A 24,336-nucleotide genomic window follows, 5' to 3' on the forward strand; every position below is an offset into this window, starting at 1 on the left:
CATGGGCCAAATTCAGCCGGCTGCCTGTATTTGCAAATAAAGTTTTATGGGCACACAGCCACATCCATTTGTTTACATATTGTCTATGGCTGCTTTTGTTCCATAACAGCAAAGTTGAGTTGATGCAACACAGACCATATGGCTGGCAAAGTCTAAGATATTTACTGGCTGGTTCTTTACAGAGAAAGTTTGCTGATTCCTGGGATAGAGTGTTGTTTCGGGCCCTATTATTAGCTATGGGACCCTGGGTCAGGCTCTGAATGTCTGTTTCCCAGTATGTCTGCTGGAGACAAGATAGAAAATCAAGATGCCTAGAACAGAGTGAGATGATCAGCTGGGCGCAGTGGTTCATGCCTGTAATTCCAGCACTCTGGGAGGCTGAGGCGGGTGGATCACTTGAGGTCAGGAGTTTGAGACCAGCCTGGCCAACATAACAAAACCCTGTCTCTACTAAAATTACAAAAATTAGCCGGGCATGGTGGTGTGCACCTGTAATCCCAGCTACTTGGGAGGCTAAGGCAGAAGAATTGCTTCAACCTGGGAGGCAGAGGTTGCAAAGAGCTGAGATTGTACCACTGCACTCCAGCCTGGGTGACAGAGAAAGAACTCTGTCTCAAAACAAAAACAAAAACAAAAAAAAACCAAAAAAACACAACCAACCAACAAACAAACAAAACAGAGTGAGATCAGCATGAACATGCTTTGAGAAGAGAGGGAAAAAACTCAGAATGGCCAAGTAGGGCAGGAAGGGCTTGGAAGGAGACATGCCTGGGTGTGCATCTTAGACCTGTCCCTCTGGACAAGTCATTCATTCTCTTTGAAACTCATCTGAAAAATGACGACAATAATTCCTACCAAATGACCCTCCTTGGAGAGGGTTTCCCTGACTGCTGTATCTGAAATACTCCACCCTCACCTGGCTTTGTCTTTTGTTCTTTAAACAGCTTTATTGAGATAGAGCTCACATTCCATACAATTCTCCCATTTGGAGCATACAATTGAGTGGTTTTAGTATATTCACAGAGTTGCACAATCACCACCATAATACATTTTAGAACATTTTAAACTTACTTTTAAAAATACACGATATGGTTTGGGTCTGTGTCCCTGACCAAATCTCATGTCAAATTGTAATCCCCAATGATGGAAGGGGGCCTGGTGGGAGGTGATTAGATCATGGGGGTGGAGTCCCCCTCACTGGTCTTGTCATAGGAGTGAGTTCTCACCAGATCCGGTTGTTTAAAAGTGTGTAGCCCCCTCCCTGTTGTTCTCTCTCATCCTCCTGCTCCAGGCATGTAAGACATGCCTGCTTCCTCTTCCACCATAATTAAAAGTTTCCTGAGGCCTCTTCAGCCATGCTTCCTGTACAGCCTGTGGAACTGTGAGCCAGTCAAAGCTCTTTTCTTTATAGATTACCCAGTTTCAGGTATTTCTTTGTAGCAGTGTGAGAACGGACTAGTCCAATGGACATCACATAAAATTCACCATTTTAACTATCATTAAGTGTATGTTTCGGTGGCGTTAAGTCCACCCACACTGCACAGGCATCTTCCCACTGTAGTTCCATTGCCTTATCCTACTTTTTTTCTTTCTCTTGGCACACACACCAACTTGAAAATCGCTGATGTTTTAGTTCTTGACTGAATGCCCTTCCCATGTGCACTCCATGAGGGCAGGGCTTTGTCATGTTCACTGTTTATCTCCAACACTTGGAAGAACATCAGGGACATGGCAAGTGCTCAGTCAATATTTGAATACATGAATGGACGATGCGTTGACACAAGGAGTCCATTCCTGCATTCATGGTGGGCTTTATGGAAAAGCTCAGCGATGCTCCTGGTGCACAGTCTGTACTCAAAGGCAGACGGCGCCAAACCCTCCAGAACCAGGCCAATCCCTTTGTGGTACCCATGGCCCAGCCCCACGTGAGTAGCTTTCATCCCTTGTTACCTGGCATGACTCTATAGGTGGCATTGTCATTTGTGTGCACTTGTTTCTGTGGAAGGGGGTGCAGTCTCTTCTTCTGCATCCTTCCTCCTGGGACCTAACGGGACTGGGTGCTGGGTGAGTACCAAAGCAGGAGGGAGACTGAGGTGTCAAGAGCAGAAGCCCCAAAATCTGGAGGAGGAAGTGGCACCTCCATCTCTGTAGGAGTCAGGGTTCTCCAGCAAAAAAGAACCAATAGGATAATATATATGTGTGTATATAATATACGTACATATATGTATAATATATGTATATATGATATATACATGTTATATATGTATATATGATATATATGTATCTATTATATACACACATATTATATATACATATATATGAGAGAGAAAAGTTCATTTGTAAGGAATTGGCTCACACGATCTATTGTGGGGACTGACAAATCCCAAATTTATTGGGCAGACAAGCAGGCTGGAAATTCGGGTAAAGAGTTGATGCTGTAATCTTGAGTCCAAATTCCACAAGGCAACAGGGTGGAAACTCAGGCAGTTCTTCTAGGTTGCAGCCTGGAGGCAGAACTACTTCTTCTTAGGGAAACCTCCGTCTGCTCTCAAGGCCTGTCCCTGATTGGATGAGGCCCACCACCCACATTGTGATTGGATGAGGCCCACCACCCACACTGTGATTGGATGAGGCCCACGACCCACATAGTGATTGGATGAGGCCCACCACCCACATTGTGATTGGATGAGGCCCACCACCCACATTGTGATTGGATGAGGTCCACCACATTGTGGAGGGCCAACCACTTTCCTCAAAGTCTACTGATTTAAATGTTCATCACATTTACAAAATACCTTTACAGAGACATCGAGACTGGTGTTTGACCAACATCTGGGTACCAGGGCCTGGTCAAATTGACACATGAAATGAACCACCGCAATGCCTATTAGACACGTCCTCTCCCAATCTCGCAAGGGGTGTTTACCTCCCTGCAAAGGAAGAGGACAATGTGGCAGTCGGGTGGACACAGGTCCTCAGTCTCTGTTCCCCTCACAAGGTGATAGATATTGACAGACTGGCTCTAAGCCAGGCCTCCTGGAACCACCAGGCCACTATGGACTCACCAGCATTCTGCTCAATCATCTGCTGTAATCTGCCTAAACAACTCCCCCAGAGAAATCAAATCACTAGGGATCATATTCAAGTCATGTACTGGTTGTTGCTCAGAGGCCTCAGGGACATAAACCAACAGAAAAGCAAAAAGGCTTCTAGACCTGCCACCTCATTTTCTTTCTTCCTCGATGGGACCTAGGAGCTATGACCCAGAGGGAGATAGGGAGGGGGCCTCTGGCCGTGAGTTCCTTGGCACAAATGTGGGGACTCCAGAGGACAGGAGTGAGGAACACAGAAGGGCAATGGCCTTCCCTCTTGTTGGCCCCAAGAGAGCTCTGTGAAGGAGGCCCAGTGCTGAGCTCCTCAGGGGAGGTTCCCATCTCCCTACCCACCTCGGGACATGAAACAGAGAAATGCGATCAAGGAGTCAAGGCCTCCTGCTGGGTACCTCGCCCTGGCCTTGCTGGGCTAGGCTCTCTGCCTTTCACTTCTCAACAGAACTCACTGCGCCTCCTCAACAGTCCCAAGTCATTTATGTAACAAGTCCTGTGCCTCTTCTCTCTGCTAAGCGTCCTCTCCCCGCCCACCCCTGCAATCACACATACGCACTCCTGGGAGGCAAGGGTGGTCATGGAAGCAGGGACTATGGGCCAGGAACCCTGCTCCATTCTGGAAGGATGGCCAGAGAGAAGCCAGGAACCCTGCTCCATTCTGGAAGGATGGCCAGAGAGAAGCTGCTTCTGCCAGCTGGTGCATCTCGTCACCCCCAAGTCAATTCGCCTGCTCTGGGTTCGCAAGCTCATGCTAATCAGGACTCTTCCAAGCCAGGCATCCGTGGCAAAGCCCTACCAGGCAGCTCCGGGCTGCAGGGATGGCCCGACTGAACAGCCCCGGCCTCCGGGCATTGATGAACACACGTGCCCGCCATCACACGGCCCCAGGCCACAGCCAGGAGAGCTCCTGGCATCTCAGGGCTTCATGGGGGGCCAGGTGGGCTCGCTCACTCACCCACACTGTGAACAACACTGTCCCCACGCATCCCTCCCCAACACCCTGTCCAGGTAGGCCACGGCCAGGCAGAGGGTGAGAGCAGCCACTCCAGGTGGCCAATTTGGGTCTTTGTTTTGTGTTCCAGTGGGATAATGAATGAAAAATAGAATCACAGGTGCTCGGGAGAGGGCTGCTTCTTGGGCAGGAAAGCCGGTTACTGGAGTCGATGAGCCGGTGGTTACATTTTAATTAGTTTGATAAATAATTATGCCTCTGAGACACCCAGTCTGCCTTACAGGCTCTCCTCCCCACCACCAATAGATTCATCTTATTTAACCACATTTTACTTATTACACAAACCCGTGTTCTGTGTTTCAAATACCAAGGTTGCAGAGGTCTTGGTTTTTGCCTTTTTTTTTTTTTTTTTTTAACGTTATCTATAAACACATCTACCTCCACTGGCGAAATTCCTGCACTGTAAGTCAACCTGGCAGATTCCACCCTGGAGAACAAATGCGTGAATGCTCTTTGCCCATCCTCTCTGAGTATAAATCCTGGCTTCGCTTTTCCTCCGCGTGAAAGCCCTGCCTGGTTTTTCTCCCCAGAGCGAGATGTATATGGCTCTCAGGTGCAGGCCCATTTTTTTATCCAAAGCACGGGGAGGCCTCAAGCTGGAGCCCCAGCTCCAGGGCACCAGGAGGGAAGTTGGCAATGTGCAGGGCCGAGAGCACTCAGCTGCTTTGACGGGCATCCCCGGGACTGCTGACATCCCAAGGCACTGACAGGTGGCTGCTGAGTAAACTGTCATTTGACCTATATGTTTGTTTTGATAAATACCCGATAGGAATGTGCTGCTGGTAAATTTCAGTTCTCAGGAAAAGAGAGTTCTTTCATTCCCCAAGATATTGACACCCATGACATTCCTCATTTCCTTAGCTTTGCAAGGCAAACCGGGACTACCCTGAGAGTCTGAGATCTAACTCACTGAGAACTTGGTGGGAACTTGCACAGAAGAATCCAAACAAAACCCCAGAAGTGTAGCCTCAGGATCTGACACCCGCCCCCACAACCCACCCCACACATACGCACACACACACACAAGCTGTGCTGGCAGACAAGGCCTCTTCTCCGTAGTATATAGGCCCAGTCAAGTCATAGCAGGGGTGTCTCAGAGCCTGGATTTGGTTTAAAAAATGGTTTGTCCTAAAGGGAGCTGTATGAGCTTCAGCAAGCAGATTCATCAGTTTAAATTGTCTGCGGAGTGCAAAATGAGAGCTTCCTCCTAAGTCATGCTATGACATGTTCTAGTTAGGAAGGGAGCTTTCCCGCACTCCAGATGCCAGGTGATAAGAATTACTGATGCATTGCTTTCAAAGCAGTTGGTTTTATGGCTTGGCAGAGCTGGCTCTCAGATTCGGCTGGGCTTCATTTGCATACCGAATGACAGCCTAGGAAAAGGCGACCCAGAGGCCTCAGACGCCGTCCGCCTCTTCCGTCTCTGCTGCCAGTTATAGGTCATTTTAAACTAACATCTGGTGAGTGTATTTTTAAACCGCATCTGTAGCTTTAATTAGGGATCTCCTGGGAATGTCAGGGGAGGAACGAGAGAGACATCCCCAGGGGGAGATTAAAACACTGGCAGTTCCACGTATGCAAAGCCCCGGAAGCTGCCTTGGCCCAATTTTATTACCACTATATGATCGACTGTGATAGGGGAGCCCTTTGGACAAGAAGATCTGAATATTAGCTACATGCTAGGGTAAGCAGAAACTCCGTTTCCGCATCCAAAAGAACTTCCTGCCTCCAGGAGGCGGCTTCTGTGCCCAAGATCCAAGAGGGGTTTCCCCTCATGCAGCCACAGAAACCTAAACCATCCCGAAAATGTTGCCAAGGAGTGGAGAGATCACCTTAGGACCCTCCTTCCCAGAGTATTTGCGATGAAGAACTAGTCAAGGGCTCCTCTGCCCTGGCGGAGAGATTGATTTTTTTCCCCCCCTTTCTTTTCCAAAAGGATAATTCTGGAATGATACCTCATTACATGTGACAGACTTTACTTTCCACATAGACCAGTGCAATTTAATAATCTTCTTACATGTGTTCATTTCTTTCAGCGATGTTTGAGATCTAAAGTACTATTTTAAAATTGTGTAAATTTTCAGGGATGTATATTTAAAAGCCAAATTAAAATGGCCTTCCCTCTCCTTCCCGCTTGCTCGGCTACATGGCACGCTTTGCCCACATCAGGCCGTAGCCTGCTGGAGAGCAGAGAGCCCCGGGAGTCTAAAGAGAGGCGGCCCTGCTGCTTGGCGGTTTCCATCCCCACCTCCTTCCTTGATAAATGTAAGTAATAAAAAAAAAAAAAAAAATTCCTCCATTTCACTGGAATGCCCATTAAAATGTAAACACAGAGAGAGGATTTTGAGGAGGCTACAAAAATGCTTTATTCAAGAGATTGCAAACGGCAAGGCAAATCTAAAGTTGATTTTTAAAGCTAGCCCATGGTATGTAAATACACCAGGCTTCACGCCCCTGCAAGGCACACAGATCACCAGGGTATTTATTGGAAAATCTGCAACATGGCGGAGGCTGTAATCCCAGCCTCCCTAGAAGCTGGGACGACAGCAGCATTTAAGACCCTCAGCCTTTTCCTTTCACAAGTTGTCTTCCTGGATCCGATATCAAGATCCAATGCCTTGGCCGCACATGGCAGGAGCCCCTGACATTTCTCACTGACAAAATGTAGGACCTCTGCCGGGAAATCTCCCAGTGCAAAGGGAATTTCACAGCAGAGAGAATGGTGTGTTCTGTCTGTACCCTGTTCCACCTGTGACCTTGCAGGAAGGCACACCTATGCGATCATCACTCTGCAGTGTGGGGTCCAGTATTAGATCCGACTCCCCTGAGGGTCTCTCCCTCACTGGCAGGAATGACAAGTAGGTTCAACGCATGCCAGTTGCCACAGCTTGCAGAGCCCGAGCTCGACAAGGAGGCTCGTCATCACCTAAGAGTCGTCCTCTGACACGTTTGCCATCCCCGTCCAAAAACTGCAGAGAAGGGCGCCGTCATCAATTCTACCATCAATCAGTTCAGCTCCTGAATGCCAGTCACTAGGTGACCTGCCACTAGGATTAAAGAGGATTCTGTTGCTCACGCTCTCTGGAGTGGGTGCAGGAAGAAATGGCTGAGGAATGCAAGGGAACAGACCATAAAGGACTTCACACTTGCCCCCTCATGGAAGCCAACTTCTCCCACCAACTCTCCAAGTGTGACAGTCCACGACAGGGTGGCCGTGAGTCCACTGTGAACTTATCAAGTCTACGGTCAGCTTTCCCTGCACCTCTCAGCACATAAGCTCATGCTTCATGCAACCATGGGGGTTGCCAGCCCAGTAATGGGTATTGTGTGTGTGTGCATGTGTATCTGCGGGTGTGTGCTCATTTCTATAATCTGTGAGTATATTCTTTATTTTTACTGCCTGCTTTGCTCAGCCTGCAGACAGCACAAAGATCATCAGCAGCTTCCTAAATTATGGATTGGCTCACCAAGTACACTGTGTCGCTCATTAGCGACATCACCATACAGCTCCACACAACAATAAATTAAGTAACACAATGCCTGCGGGAAAATTAGGTGAATAATTCTCACGTGAAACTGAAAAGTTCTGGATGTCTTTGGTTTCTTCCGGGCTGCTCCTGAGATAACACAGTCCGATGAAGAGACAACAGACAGGACTCTAAATTCCAAGGGTACAAGTCTTCAGAGCGAGTTAGGTGTGGTTTACATTAAAAATAGAACAGGCTCCCACAAACAGACTTGTATTTATATAGAATGCTACAACAACTGTCATTTTACATTAGTCAGAGAAATCCCACAGGACTGGTATAAGTATTAAATGTGGCAATTTTTTTTTGTTTACCGACAAAACATAATAAAAAGAACACAGCCTCCTAGATGACATTCCGGAGGATTTTTTTTTTCTCCTCTTTCCCCGAAGTCATTCATAAAATAAACATGTGTTCGCAGTCCTCACTGGCCTTCTTTATGAGTCTCCTGACGGAACTCGGAGTGACTGGCAGAGCGGGGCCCCCTCAGAGGCCCCACACCAGCAGCCCCTCTCCAGACCCGGTGCCCTCTTGCCACGTTTCTATTTGGTGCACAAACAGCAACTGTGAAGCATGATCCCAGAGTCTCCCTGGAACCGTGTAATAAGGATGGAGTTACAGGGATTCAGTGTGGACATTTATGTTGTGGGGAAAGTCAATCTTTCTGCACAAACGGGTTGGGGAGAGGCGCCTAAGTCTTGAATCCCAAATAGTTTGTCATGGGCCTCCTGCTGCCAAAATACAAAGATCTCAAAGGAGCTCTGTGGGATCATCCAAAGCAGAATAAGAAGGACGAGGGACCCGAAAGTTATCCAGAGTCAGCAGCCCTCGACGGCCACCTTCCTCATGTCCCCATTCGTTGTGGTTGAGAAGGTCAGAGAGGTAGAAGACCAAGAGGAGCTGCTGACCCAGGCATGAGGTTACCTGTCTTGCTAAGCACATGGCTCAGACCATGGTCAGCTCTCTAGGGGGTGCCAAGGGCAGAGTTTCTCAAAGCGTGGCCAGGGGGTTCTAGACCCTGCTCATAATAATGCTAGCATGTGATGTGCCTTGTGTGTGCCATGGCATTTTCCAGAGGCCACTGGATGTGATGATGCTGCTGCTCTGGCAGCTCATGGAACGTACAGTGCTTGTGTATTCTCAGGTTTTAATTTGCCTCAGTTTTAATGCAAATACAGTGAATATTAGGAGATGTAACTCACATAATCAAAAGGATGGAAGAAGGATGGAGCTTTGTGAGATCCTCATTCATTTTTAAGCGTATAAAGGGGTCCTGAGGTCCGCGTGAGGGCTGCTGCTGCCTTCAGGGGTACCTGGCTGAACTGATGATGGTCCCATAGGCTCGCTCTCCTCTGAAAGTCTGGCATGGGGGACCTCACTGAGGTGTTTGTTTGTTTGTTTTATAAGGTGGAGTCTCGCTCTGCTGCCCAGGCTGGAGTGCAATGGTGTGATCTTGGCTCACCACAACCTCCGCCTCTCAGGTTCAAGTGATTCTCCTGCCTCAGCCACCTGAGTAGCTGGGATTATAGGTGCCTGCCACCACGCTCAGCTAATTTTTGTATTTTTAGTAGAGATGGGTTTTTGCCATGTTGGTCAGGCTGGTCTCAAACTCCTGACCTCAGGTGATCCACCTGCCTTGGCCTCCCAAAGTGCTGAGATTACAGGCATAAGCCACTGCACCCAGCTCTAACCCCATGAGCCAAACATGGCCCCAATCTCCCAAAGCCCTGTGATGTGGCCGCAGCCTGACTCTGGTGGTGTGACTATGAGGTCAGCCCTGCCTGCTTCCCCCAGTATCTGGCTGATAGGATGTACACAGCTCCAGCTGGCCAGGTTTCACTGTTATATCCATTGCTGCATCCAAGAGAGAATGGACACAGGAAACTATGTTGGCATTTAACACTTTTTTCTCTAATAACTTAACAGCCAATTAGTACAAATAGATGTGATTGAACCATTGCCTGATATTTTCCAGTACATGTTCACATGTCCTGGGTAACGTCTTTATTTAGAATTCAGATATCTGAGACTGGGGTCACCTCAAATGTGCAATCAATGATTTGATTCAATGAGGCGAAATGCCCCAATCCTGTTGGGGTTCACCCGTGCTACATGTGGGTGCTCCTGGTTCCTCATCTCTGGCCTCAACTCACATTTGGGTCCAGAACGATCCTCAGGAGGGGGTGTACACTTCATCTCCCAGCCAAAGAGGATGCTAGAGGAGCTCTGGGTAGGAAAGGGACAAAAGACGTGCCTCTTCCCTGGCAGCAGCTGCACCGTCAGGCCTCCTGCTGCACAGTCAAAACAAGAGCGGGCTGAATCCGGGTCCTGTGACTATTACAAGCCTGTGGCTGGGGACTGGCCATCTGGTGTCTTGGACCCTCTGTTACTTCATCATATTATATACCCACCTCTGTAAGTTGCTCTGTGGAGTAGAGATCTCACATGCAGAGCCCAGATTTGTGCCTGGTAACAGTTGGCACTCAACACACCCAAGTTTCTCTCCTTCCCTTCCTGGTAGTAACTGCTCAAAGCTGAGCACCACGACCACCAGTCCTATCTCCATGTCTGCTGCCTGCCTAGAAGCCTGAGAGAAAGTGTTGGGGAAGAAAGAAGCAGAGGGCTGAGGTGACCAAGAACAGCCTGGAAATCCATCTGTGGCCATTGTTCCCCATGAGCATGGGCCTGGAGGGTCTGTGGGAGAGACAGCCTTCTTACTGCATATCCTTTTGTATTGTGTGTATTTTTACCAGTTGTGTGTGTATTTTCATAATAATAAAAAAGGAAACAAACCCTCTTTGTGTTGGGATAATCATCATTAAATGGGATTTCATATCATTATCTATAAAAGTGATAGTTCTAAAAGCTTTGGCATTATAGAACCTCAGTAGCAACAAATTTGGGGTTACCCATAGAAGAGATGGGGTATCACTTCTGTAATCGAACAGTCTATCTCCCTCATCTCAATATCATCACACACGTAGGGTATTTATTGGAAATCACTTTTTCTGCATGGTCTGTGGTCAGCTTTCAGGGAGAAATGGACCTCGAAGTCCCTTCAGCTGTCAGATCTCAGATTCTAGAGAGATCAACCATGGGAGAAACATAAAAAAGAGTTTTCAGAAAAATAAAGCCCGAGAGCAAAATGTTTTTGGTCACAGGCGAGACAATTTGACATAAATTGGCAAAATTTTAAAAGAATTTTAGAATCTCTTGGTTCTAAGTTTGGTGTCAAATTTTGGAATTTCTTTCCACTAATGAAAAAGGTCTTACATTAAGAAAAATAATGATTAATTTTGAACACACCTGCAACATCCTAATTGGTCAAAATATTAAATTTAATTATTTAGAAAACATTTAGTCAGTTTGTGTTCATCTAGGGGAAGAGATTTTATAACTCCAACATAATTAGAAATTACATTAAGTTATTAATTTAGAGCTTGGGATTTTTCTTTTCAAGATGTTACTTCAACTTCTTTGACTTAACACTTCTATGTGAAGGGAAGATAATCACATTCTTTGGATTTTTAACGGCAGATTTAGGAAGGATGAAAATGCATTAAGTGGAGTTAAGGCATTTTGATTTTGTCTCTGGTGCAGCTTTTGGAGCACAAGGTCAAAGGAAAAAATAACCAAGCACAAGAGGACTCAATCCTCCATACACGAGAACCAGTACAAAGAAGAAAAGTTAAGAATCAGATCTGCCAAGACTCAGATATTGGAAGTATCAAAAACATAATATAAAATTTGTTTGTTTAATCTGTTTAAAGAAAGAAAAGAGGGAAGTAAAAGTATGATAAGGGAACAAGAGAATCTCAAAACCAACTAGGCAGATTTGGGGGGAAAAGATAAATAGAACTTATAGAGATAAAAAATACAACAATTAAAATTTAAAACTCAGTGTAAAGAAAATACTAGATAGAAAAAGAGAGAATTGGTGAATTAAAAGACAAATAAAAAGATATTACTAAGAAAGCCAATACAAAGAGAAAATGTTGAAACATAAAATAGAGGTAAAAATGCAGAAAGCAGAAAGCAGAGTACAATACAAATGATCTGACTTCAAGAAGGAGAGAAAAACAGGGCAGTGGTGATAACTGAGTTTGTCCGATAATTTCTATTTTTTGTTATTTATTTATTTATTGAGACAGGGTCTGGATCTGTCTCCCAGGCTGAAGTGCAGTGACAAGATCTTGGCTCACTGCAACTTCTGCCTCCTGGGCTCAAGCCATCCTCCCACTTCAGCCTCGCAAGTAGCTGGGACTACAGGAGCATGCCACTACAGGAGCAAGCAAATTTTTTTGTTTGTAAGAAGGTGTTTTGCCATGTTTCTCAGGCTGGTCTCAAACTCCTGGGTTCAATCCACCTGCCTCAGCCTCCCAAAGTGCTGGGATTACAGGTGTGAGCCATCACCCCGGCCTGGCTGAGAATTTTTAGAACTTCTGAAAGACAGCCAGCCATCAAATCCGAGAAGGAAGCCCAGTGAATCCCAGTCAGGAAAAGCAAAAACAAACCATCACCTAGTACATTACAGTGAAAATGTAGAACACAAAGCTAGAGGCAACCGCAACAGCAGTCAAAGAGAAATGACAATTAGAATGACGGCTGATTTATCAATTGTAACAATAAGTCTCAAGAGACACTGGATTAATATTTTCAAGCACTGAGAGGGAAAAGAAAAACAAACAGAACTATCAACCTGAAATTGTATATTCAGCAAAACAATCTGTAAATAATGAGGATGAAATGAAGATATTTTCAATAACAAAACAAAACCTGAGAGTTCACAAGACTCCACAAAGGAAGCTTCTCCAGAACATACTTCAGAGAGAAGGAAAAAGATCCCAGAAGGAAGGTCTGAGATGATGTAAGAAAAAATGATGAGAAAGAAAGTGGTGGAATTGAGAAAAAATATAAACAGTCCCTCCTCCCATGCATGAGCTGTGCTCCTTCTTACCTAATCAAGGACATTCCTCCAGTATTTTCCCCGCCCGCTGTCTCCTAATATTACCAATATTCCACTCCCTACCAGATCATTCCAACTTGCATATAAACATGCTGTTATTTCTTTGATCTTAAAAAAACCTTCTCCTCATGTTTCCAACACTACCACCTTATTCCTTTGCTTTCCTTGCAATTATCCCTAAAAACAGACATCTTTACTTACTTGTCTCCCATTTCTTTCATCCTGATCTCTTTTAAACCAATTCCAACAGACTTTTTACCCCCGCCTATCCACCTAACTACTTTGGTCAAAAACCTCCTCATTGCTGAATCAATAGCCAGTTCTCAGGGCTCCTTGAATGTGACCTGAAGACGGCATATCACCTCCTCCTCCTTCATTCCTTTTCGTTCACTTGGCTGTCACAGTGCACTTCTCCCAAGGAGTCCTTCCCGCCTCGTGGTCATGTCTTCTCTACCTGCTTTCCTGGACCTCCTATGTCCCTGACAAGCCTCAGGGCTGATTTTGATGTTCTTTCCTACTCACTCCCTCATTGTATTAGTTTCATGGGGCTGCCATAACAAAGTGCCACAAACTTGGGTGACGACAGCAACAGAAACATATTCTCTCATAGTTCTGGAAGTCTTACGTCTGAAATCTAGGTGCTAGCAGGGCCATGTTCTCTCTGGAGGCTGCAGGGGAGAACCCTTTCTTGTCTCTTGTTTCAGGTGTTTGCTGGCAACACTTGGCATTCTTTGGCTGGAGTTGCATCATTCCACTCTCTGCTTCATCACTTCATGTTTTTCTCCTCTGTGTATCTGTGTCCAAATTTCCCTCTTCCTTTAAGGACACCAGTCATACTGGATTTACAGCTCACTTCACTCTAGTCTGACCTCACTTTAACTTGATTACATCTACAAAGACTCTATTTTTAATTGAGGTCACCTTCACAGGTACTGGGACTTAGGACTTGAATATGTCTTTTGAGGGGGACACAATTCAGTCTCTCAACTAGAAGTACTACTTCCCTGCTGATGATGTACACATTTATGTTTCCAGCTTGACTTTTCTCCTCAACTGCTGAAAGGCAGCTCTCTGCAGAGCTAGTGGAGCTAAAGTTTCTGGGCCTCTCTTGTATTTGGTTTTTATGTAACTTTATGTTTTGTTCCTTAAAGAAGGCTCTCAAAATTGCATAAGCTTCAGGTCCACAAAACCCGGATCGTTTGACCAGGTGCAGTGGCTCACGTCTGTAATCCCAACACTTTGGGAGGCTGAGGCAAGCGGATCACTTGAGCTTAGGAGTTCAAGACCAGCCTGGCCAACGTGATGAAACCCTGTCTCTACCAAAAAGACAAAAATTAGCCAGGCATGGTGGTGCATGCCTGTAGTCCCAGCTACTTGGGAGGCTGAGGCACGAGAATCACTTGAACCTGGGAGGCAGCGGTTGCAATGAGCCAAGATTATACCACTGCCCTCCAGCCTGGGCAATAGAGTGAGACTCTGCCTCATAAAACAAACAAACAAACAAAAAACCCACCAACAACAACCCAAACCTGGATCTGCCTTTGAAATGCCAGACTTGGTGATCCAGCTGCCTCTGAATTTTTGAGGCATCTCAAATGCAGTATGTCCACAGCAGATCTCCCATGCTTCCACCAAAACTGCTTCTCTTATAGCTTCCTCATCTCAGTTACTGCCCACTCTATTCTTCTATTTTTTATTTTTTATTTTTTTGAGACAGAGTCTCGCTCTGTCGCCCGGGCTGGAGTGCAGTGGCTGGATCTCAGCTCACTGCAAGCTCCGCCTCCAGGGTTTATGCCATTCTCCCGCCTCAGCCTCCCGAGTAGCTGGGACTACAGGCGCCCGCCACCTCGCCCAGCTAGTTTTTTGTATTTTTTAGTAGAGATAGGGTTTCACCGTGTTAGCCAGGATAGTCTCGATCTCCTGACCTCGTGATCCGCCCGTCTCGGCCTCCCAAAGTGCTGGGATACAGGCTTGAGCCACTGTGCCCAGCCAGCCCACTCTATTCTTCTAGGTGCTCAAGACAAAAACATGCAGAACAAAGCTTGACTCTACCCCATCTCTGTTCCATTAGGAAATCTGTGCCAAGTCCCGGACCCCTTTCTCCCCATCCACCTGGCTATACCCTGGAGCAAGTCTCCATCACCTCTCGTCTGGTTACTACATCAGCATCCTAGCTGGCCCTCCCACGCTGGCTTCCCTGCTGTCTTTGAACATGCTCAGCATGCTCCAATTTAAAACTTTGTACTGGCTGTCCCTCCACCTCAGTGTTTCCCCTCCAGGCAGACATGGCTCCTTCCTGGCACCCTCCAGCCTTCATTCAAGGCCACCCCTGAGCACTCCATAGAAAATTGCCATTTGCATTCCCAGCCTCCCTATCCTGTTCTACCTTTTCCTCCCAGTCATGACCCCTTCTGACATCTTCTATCATTTCCTCGTGGATGATGTTTATTGTTTAGAATCTGTCACCCCAGCTAGAATGTCAAGTCCATGAGGGTGGGGACCTGTGCCTTCTCTGTTCTTTGTGTTTCCTGTGTTCTGAGAACAGTGTGTGGAATTTAATATTCAATAAGTATCTGTTGAAGGGAAGAATGGAAATATTAATTGTGTAAAATGATAATGATAACGATGTCTATTTTGGAGGGGTATAGAAAATCAAGATACAATCAACATCTTCATGGAAAGAACACATTAGTAGAGGGAGGAACGCCTGGGTGGGCGTTGGTCATGGATGGTTTGAGAGAATGGTCAAACTGTAGATTAACCTTAGGCCCTGTTAAGGTACCATATCCATGTTAGAATTTCTAAGGTAACCATTGAAAAATATAAATAAAGGATACAGCTTCTAAGCATAGCCTTTATTTTTTTCTTATTTTTTTTTTGAGATGGAGTCTCGCTCTGTCACCCAGGCTGGAGTGCAGTGGCACGATCTCGGGTTACTGCAACCTCCACCTCCCAGGTTCAAGCGATTCTCCTGCCTCAGCCTCCCAGTAGCTGGGATTATAGGCGCCCGCCACCACGCTTGGCTAATTTTTGTATTTTTAGTAGAGACGGGGTTTCACCATGCTGGCCAGGATGAGCACAGACATTTTAAAATGGAAAAGGGAAAAACATTAAACTCAATTGAAAACATGGCAAATGAAGGAAAGAAAAAAAAATCACATGCAAAAAAATAAAAACAGAACAAATGGAAAGTGTTAGATGGAAAAAATAAATTCAAATGAATGAATAATTACAGCCAAAGTACATACATTCAATTCTCAAAATAAAAGAAGAGATTACTAGCCTAGATTTTTTTAAGAGTCTTGATATATGCTATTTAAACCTGGAATAGTGCAAACACAAGGAAATGAAATGTTTAAAGTAAAAGGATGGAAAGAGAGAGATCAAATACTAACCAAAAGAAAGCAGATAAAATAGATTTCAAGGCCAAAAGTATTACTAGAGATAAAGAGGATCACCATATTGATGAAATATTCAAGAGGAAGTTACAACTCTGAACTTGTGTACACCCAACAATATAGCCTTAAAATATTTAAAGCAACATAGAGCAGAAATTCAAGGAGGAAATAGACAGATACATCATCATAATGGGAAATTTTCATACACGTGTCTTAGTGCTTGGTAGATCAAATAGACAAAAAGGGAAGAATAGAAAAGATGTGAATAACACAATTAATAAATTTGACCAAACATATAGGGCATTGCACCGCAGAACATACATCCTTTTTAAGCATACATGGAACACATTTTAGACTGTAAATCAAGTTTCAACAAATTTGAGAGAAACTATATTTCACAAAGCGTGATCACAGGGCAATTAGGATGGAAAATTTTAATAAACATGCCCTTCCTTCATTCAAAAGGTATTTATTGAAGATCTACTAAGTGCCAGACGGTACTTTGTGCATTAAGGCTACAACAGTGAATAAAAGAAGACAATCATCCCTGCTCTAAAAGGAATGTAGGTTCTAGTGAGTGGAGATCACGTCACTGCACTCCAGCCTGGGTAATAGAGCAAGACTTCATCTTGAAAAAATAAAAAGAATAAATAATTAAAAAAGAAATAGAATAATCCCAGGCTGGGGGTAGGGAGTACTGAGGAAGCACAATTTTATAATTTTAAATTGGGTGGTTTGGATTTCCTTCCTGAGAAGGTAAACTTGGAGTAAAGACCTGAAGGCCATGGGGGAGCAAGCCACATGGGTATCTGGAGGAAGACTTTTCCAAACAGGATGTAATGGAAATCTCCTCCTCCCCATATATTTGGAAACTTTAAAATACTTCAAACAAGCCATAAATCTTAGAAGAAATAAAAGTAAACACTGGAAAATATATTGAACTAAGTGACAGTGGAAATGCTACTGACCCAAACTTCTAGATGCATCTAAAGTAGTACTTTGAGGAAAAAAGTTATATATTTTAAGGTTAATTATTTTTTTAAAAAGGAGTAAAAAATAATAACAAGAAATAGAAAAAATAAAACAATAGACACACAGGGAAAAATTGAGTCAACACTAAAAAGTAGAAGGAAAGAGGGAGGGAAGGAGGGAGGAAGGGAGGGAAGGGGGAGGGAGAGAGGAAGGAAGGAAGGAAAAAAAGAATCGGTAGGGTTGAAATGTATGACACGGAAAATAAGCGCACAAGAGAGGGGATCAATGAAGTCAAAAGCTGATTCTTTGAAAAGTCTGATATTGACAAATCTCTGGCAATTCTTATTAAGGGAAGAAGAACAAAGGTACAATTAAACAATATTAGGAAAAAAACAGACACATAAGTACAGATGAAACAGAGATGAAGAAGATAAGGCAATGTTATAAACACCTTTATGCCAAGTTGTTTGAAAACTTAGGAGAAATGGACACATTATTAGAAAAATGCAAACCACCAAATGTGAGTCAAAAAGAAAGTGACTTGAGCGTTTTATATCCCCACCAGCCGTGTCTGAGAATTCTTGTTGGGATGACGGAATTGGATGGCTATTGCCACAGTTGCCCATAGGTGGCCATCTGTTTTTAAAAATAAAGTTTTATTAGAACATAGCCACACCCATTCATTTACATACCATTTCTGACTGCCTTCTACAAAGACAGACTAGCTACAACAGAGACCATATGGCTAATAAGCCTAAAACATTTACCATCTCTCCCTTTGAGAAAATGTTCACTGACCTCTGCTTTACAGAAAGATAAGAAACAGCCCAATTAATATGCAATTGGAAACCAAATGAGAAAGCCAGAGAGCCTTCGATTGTGGGGCCGATAAAGCCCAGGACCAAGCCTAGGATCTAACCGATCAAGTAGCAGAGATGCAAAGCAGGTTAGACAGGCAACCAACACAGGTTTGTTATGCCAGAGTCAGACACCAGGCTCAGAAAACTGATAACCCCAACACAGGGGATAGGGATATCTGTGCCAATGTCCCCAAATACTTTGAATTCTTCAGACTCTTCCAAATCTTCCAGGCCTGCAGAAGCATCTACCCCTCCCTTACTAGAGCTAGCAAACCCCTGTTCTAGAAAACAGTGCAGAGGTCTCTCCCCTGCAAGGTAACTGGTGCCACGACTCAAGACATGTTCCCACTTTCCCTACTAACTATTGGGCCTAGGGTTACGTGGTGGCGTAACCCAGCAGGGGAGGTGCGGGGCCTGATAAGAAAGGAGGAGGAAGTGCAAGTTCTAGCCAACATGTGCTACCAGGAAGGAGGGGGGATAAGGGGGAATGGGCTCTGAGGGAGCCTGGTCAAGTGAGCCTGACCAAAAGACTAGATAGAGAAGAGGTACTCTCCTGATGTCTAACACCACGGTAGGGATCCCTGCGGATGGTGTGAACTCTCCACTGGGATGGCTCATAAAATATGCAAAAAGAGATGCTGAAATGTCAGAAAAGCCCTGACAGCTGGCAGAAGAAGGGATTAAAGGGCCCAGGAGCTTGGGCATGCTACAATAGATCTACCATGTATGCCCAGAATACCTGCTGATGAGTATGTTCCACAGGAAAGACCAAAGAGCACACTGTTCTCCAAGGCCATAAGGATTGTGCCAGAGGGCCAAGCATCACTGAAAAGTTCAGGGGTGGCTGCCCTCTGCAGACCAGGGATGGAGGGCTGATAGAAGGAGAGGCTGACAGAGAACCTGGCTTGCTGATAGCACTGGTGTGATAGGACCCCAAAATGGTAAAGGCTAGTGCTTAACCATGAGAAGTCAGGAGCCACAACTACCAAAATGAGCAGCAAGGTCAGAGTGGCAGCCAACAGCCTGCTGAGAGTTATAGAGAAGGTCACTGGAACACAGGGTAAGATGGATGGGCAAGCTTGTTGAGTAGAAGAAATCAAAGTTGGATGCCTGGGAGGCTGATGACAGTCACTTCCATAAAAAGTCACAATCTTTTACCAATCTCTGGACCCAAGTCAGTTTTTAGACCTGCATCTTGCTGGAAAAAGAGATGGGCAGGTGCCTAAGAGAAAGGACCCGGCAATTCCACAGCAAGTGTATGCAATGAGCTCATTCCCCCATTCCTTCACCAAGGGGCTTACTGCCATTTATTGGGGTAAGTGTGTATTGGGAAATACCCAGGTATTTTAAGGATGGTTTGGCACAGAGTCCAAGTTGATTTGAGACTCAGAGACCCCAGGTGTCATCGTGGTCCCCCTGTTAGATTAGGAGCCTGATAATAAATGGAGTCCTGCCCAAAGTCTCATTACAATGGATCCACTGAGCCTGTGGGCCCAACTGATGGTCATTTCCTCTTCTCGAATGTGTAACTGGGATTAGCCTACTTGGCAGTTGGTACAGCCCCACATTGGGCCCTTGGTCTGTGAGGTACAAGAGGGAAAAGGCAAGCAAAAGTCTCTGAAATTATCCCTCTCACCATGCTGGCTAAGATAGCAAAAAAACACACATCACAGCCCAGGGGGATAGTGGAGATGACAGCCACCCTTAAGGATCTAAAGGAAGCAGAGGGGGTGGTCCTCATCATGTCTTCACTTAATTCACCAATGTAGACCCTGAGGAAACCAGATGGATCCTGAAAGATGCCTATCAACTACGGTAAGTTCAACTGAGTGGCAACCCTGATCAATCACACCCACCAGCCAGATGTCTTTCCTAGAGTGGGTTATTACAGCCTCAGATACATAGCATATGGCCAACTGATGTGATGACTGTGATCTCTTCTTTTTCAATCAGAAAACATTTTCATTCAAATGGAACAGATAACAATCTTCATTTGCAATAAAAAACAAAAACTCTAAGAAAAGCGGGATAGAAGATAACTTCCTCAATCTGATAAAGAATACATACCAAAACTTTACAGCAAGTATCATAATTAAAGGTGAATTAATGAAAGTTTTCCTTTTGAGATCAAGAGTGCAAGACAAGAATGTCTACAATCCCCTTACCACTTTTACTTGATACTGGGTGGGAGATCCTACTCAGTGTAATAAAGCAAGAAAAAGAAATCAAAAGCATAAGGATCAGAAAGGACTGAATAAAACTTCCATTATTTGCAGATGACATGATTGTATATGTAGAAAATACCCAGAGTACTACAGATAAGCTATTAGACTGGGTAAATAAATTTAGCAAGGATGCTGGGTACAAGGCCCACACACACAAAAGAATTGCATTTCTCTGTATTGGCAGCCACAGAATAAATAACAAAATTTTTAGTATGCCAAGGGGAAAAAAAACGATTTAGTATAGCATCAAAAACATCCACTCCTCGGGAATACATCTAACAAAAGACGCACAAACTTTACACTGTGTTTTAAGCTCATTGAGAGCAAGGACCTTAATGTGCTCGTTGTTGAATCTTCTCAGGAATTGGAGCGCGGCTGACAGATGATGGCTGCTCAGTAATTATTTGCTGAATGGATGAATGAATGAATGATTATATCCTGATGCCCAGTGTATGTTTCCTCCTTACTATCCATATTAGTCCATTCTTGCACTGCCATAAAAAATAGCTGAGACTGGGTAATTGATAAAGAAAAGAGGTTTAATTGGCTCACGGTTCCACAGGCTGTACAGGAAGCATGGCAGCATCAGCTTCTGGGGAGGCCTCAGGGAACTTACAATCATGGCAGAAGGCACAGCAGGAACAGGCATTTCACATGGCCAGGGCAGGAGGAAGGCGGGTGGGGGAGGTGCTACACACTTATACACAACCAGATCTCATGAGAACTCTCTATCATGACAATGGCACCCAGGGGGAATCTGCCCCCATGATCAAATCACCTCCCACCAGGCCCCCTCTCCAACAGTTGGGATTACAACTGAACACGTGACTTGGGCAGGGACACAGATCCAAACCATATCACTATCTCACGCTCACCCTTCCTTCAGATCTCCATGTAAATGCCACTTTCTCACCCCTGCACCTTTCCTCTGAACTGCCCACCACAAATTAATTAATTAAGTAACAAATCATGTAGCTGGCCATTCAGTGTCTGCCATGCCACCTCCCCTAGACTGAGGACTCCATGAAAGCAAGAAATGTATCTGGTATAAGAAGGTTCCCAAAATATCCTTTGACTGACTGGCTGAATTAACATTACCCACAGTTCAATAAGCTCTCTGAGACTCCAGTCATCCATTTTCACTCCAACACACACGATTTCATGCTGCCTTCATACGTTCCCAGTTTCCCTAGCAATGCACCTTCACTCATCTGCATTCCCTCCTTCATTCATTCAACGAATATGCCCAGAGGCACATGCATGTTCCAGGCACTGTGCTAGGCCCTAGGGATCCAGCAATGAGTAAAACGCGTGGCACCGGGGAGCTGGCTTTCATTGGTAGCATGGAGGCCCTGCACAACAAGGAGAAAAATCTTCTCATCTGATTGCAGAGGAGAAGGGTTCACCTTTTGCAACATTTTATGTCATCCCCCAAAATAGCTGAGGAACCCAACCACCCTCTCCCGTGGAATTCTGATTTGGCAGCTCTCTCGGTTGAGTGGTCAACTAAGAAAATCCCTTTCATATAGTCAGAGTTCATACTAGCTGTGATTCATTGGATACCAAGATGGAAGAGAAAAATCAGAAATACTTAGCTCTGGTCACATTACATTTTTCTTAAACCAGGGTAAGTGTCTCTTGTAAATATCCCCCAAAACGGCTGTGAAACTCACTGGCCTTCGCCCCCATTCCCTGTTAAGTTGTCCAGTGCTATATTTTATTTGTGGTATATCAGGTAACCACCCAGGAGAGACTTCCAGCTGACCAGTCACTGACCAAGTCCACCATCCCCCAGGGAAGCCTTTATGGGCTGATCCAATGCCTGAAATTCAGAAAATCTCCAGGTGCCACCTGCCACTGCTCAGTGCTTCCCTGTTTTGTACAACCAGCAATGCAGGACGATTTCTGCCTTATTTGGAGGAATGTAGGCCTGTCCTCTGAGCTGCAGTAAATTTCCAGCCAGGGATGGGGCCTCCCTGCTTCTGCACTGGCACACTGGGCCCTGATGTCAGCCTTGCAGTCATCTTCCCCCGCCCCCTTTCTTTCAAGCATGCTAGCTCTACATACCTGCCCATTTCCCTAGGCCATTCTTAGGGAAGGCACCTGAGCCGTCAGGGCCTGGGTGGTAGGAAGGGCATCAATGGGCAAAGCAAGTACATCTCCTCTTGGCTTAAAAAGGATCAAGATGCCCTAGGCAGGGCAGAAACAGAGAAAATCAGTAATTTGTAGCTCTGGTCACATTACAATTATTATTATTTTTAACCAATGCAAGTGTCTCTTATAATATATCCCCAAAAAGAGTTTTGAAACTTATACCCTCTAGCCCCTTGTTAAGTTGCCCAGGGCTGCGTTCCATTCGGGATACACCAGTTGACTGGTCACTGACGCAGAGCACAGGCTCGGACAGGACACCTGCATGTGGATGTCATCCAGCTCAACTGCTTCCAGGCCTGTGCCATCTTCTCTGCCTCCTGTGTTTAAAGGTATGAAGTATAACTGAGAGAGAACCGACAGTTGTCTCTCATTGCCAGCTCATTTTAAAAGCCTTTGATTGGGAATTTTGCTTAGATAGCAACATGAACAAACCTGTAAGCAGCGTTTACTGTGGCAAGCACTGTTCTATGGGCCAGACACGTATGAATTCACTGAAACCTCACAGTGATTCTATCATCATTTCCATTTTGCACATGAGGACAGGGAGCCACAGAGAGGCTAAGTGACTTCTTCAGTGTCACACAGGTGGATCATAGAGTTGCCATCCTTTCAACAGCCATAGCTAACAGCTAAATAACCTAAGCTGCTGCCAGTTTCCAGGTCCCAGACTAAGTGACAGGGGAGATCAGAGTCAGGGGGGCTGTCCCGGGGCCACACGCCTCCTGGGGATTTACCCTGGCCTCCTTCCTACTCCCGCAAGCCTGCTGTGGTGCCTTCCCAGTCCTAGGCCTTCCTTCCCTGTGCCCCTGGCAAGGGAGCACCTTCCCTTCACAGTGTTGGTCTCCAGAGGGGCTGTGCTCCCTACGGCAGTTTCCTGTCCATCCAGTTCCAAGAACAGGGTCCACATCTTGATAGTTTTGTTTCTGCCCACCTTTCTTTTTTTTTTTTTTTTCTTGTTTTTTTTTTTTTTGAGACAGAGTCTCACTCTGTCACCCAGGCTGGAGTGCAGTGGCCGGATCTCAGCTCACTGCAAGCTCCGCCTCCCGGGTTTACGCCATTCTCCTGCCTCAGCCTCCCGAGTAGCTGGGACTACAGGCGCCTGCCACCTCGCCCGGCTAGTTTTTTGTATTATTTTAGTAGAGACGGGGTTTCACCGGGTTAGCCAGGATGGTCTCGATCTCCTGCCCTCGTGATCCGCCCGTCTCGGCCTCCCAAAGTGCTGGGATTACAGGCTTGAGCCACCGCGCCCAGCCTCTGCACCACCTTCTTACCCCTGGCGCAGGACGGAACTTGCTTCGAAGTTGAGGCCCCACACGGCCACTGAGTGAACAAGTGGGTGCTCCCTTACTCTCTGCAGCTCTCCCATACACTGTTGTACCCCATTTGTATGGAGGGAACCCTAACTCACCCTCAAGTTTCAGCTCAAAAGCCTCTGAGAATCCGCCTGATCCGTCCAGGAGGCCTCCCGCAGAGCATCTTCCCCCGATCCTATCTGGGTATGGCCACCCTCCCCTCCCGAGGACCTCAGCACAGGCTGTTCGTGTGCGGCTGCCCCCTCCCCAGATTGTGAACTCCCTGGAAACAAAAGGCCAGGCCTTTCCTTTCTGCATCCCCCAGTCTAGCAGATTGCTGGGCATATAAACATCTGCGACTAAATGAGTGATCAGAACTGTTATGAACACTAGATGAAATAGTACAGCCACCTTTCCAGAAAGGACTCTGTGAATGGTACAAGCAACAATAACATCAGCAACAGCAATAAATACCACTTATTGAGTACTTACCATGCGTCAAGCATTCCGCTGACTACTTCACTTGTGTTATCTCTTTTAATCCTTAAAGGATCCATACCAAGGTGAATATTCCAAAATCTGTGTTCCCCTAGAACCTAAATGAGACCTTATTTGGAAATACAGGCCCTGAAGATGTAATTAGTTAAGATGAGGTCATATCAGATTAGGGTGGGCATTAAATCCAATGCCTGGTGTCAATATAAGAAGGCCATGTGAAGACCCAGGGAGGACGATATGGTTTGGCTGTGTCCCCTCCCAAATCTCATCTTGGATTGTTATCCTGATAATCCCCGTGTGTCTGGGAGGGACGCAGTGGGAGGTA

At 45.6% G+C, this 24,336-nt stretch overlaps 1 protein-coding gene across 1 annotated transcript in view; it reads right to left on the reverse strand.

Annotated features, from left to right (window-relative positions):
* Positions 1–24,336, reverse strand: part of CAMTA1 (calmodulin binding transcription activator 1) — a 953,649-nt gene that overhangs the window by 411,280 nt on the left and 518,033 nt on the right. The window lies entirely within an intron of this gene.

The sequence above is a fragment of the Piliocolobus tephrosceles genome, chromosome 1, assembly GCF_002776525.5.
Source record: "Piliocolobus tephrosceles isolate RC106 chromosome 1, ASM277652v3, whole genome shotgun sequence".
Classification (NCBI taxonomy): Eukaryota; Metazoa; Chordata; class Mammalia; order Primates; family Cercopithecidae; genus Piliocolobus; species Piliocolobus tephrosceles.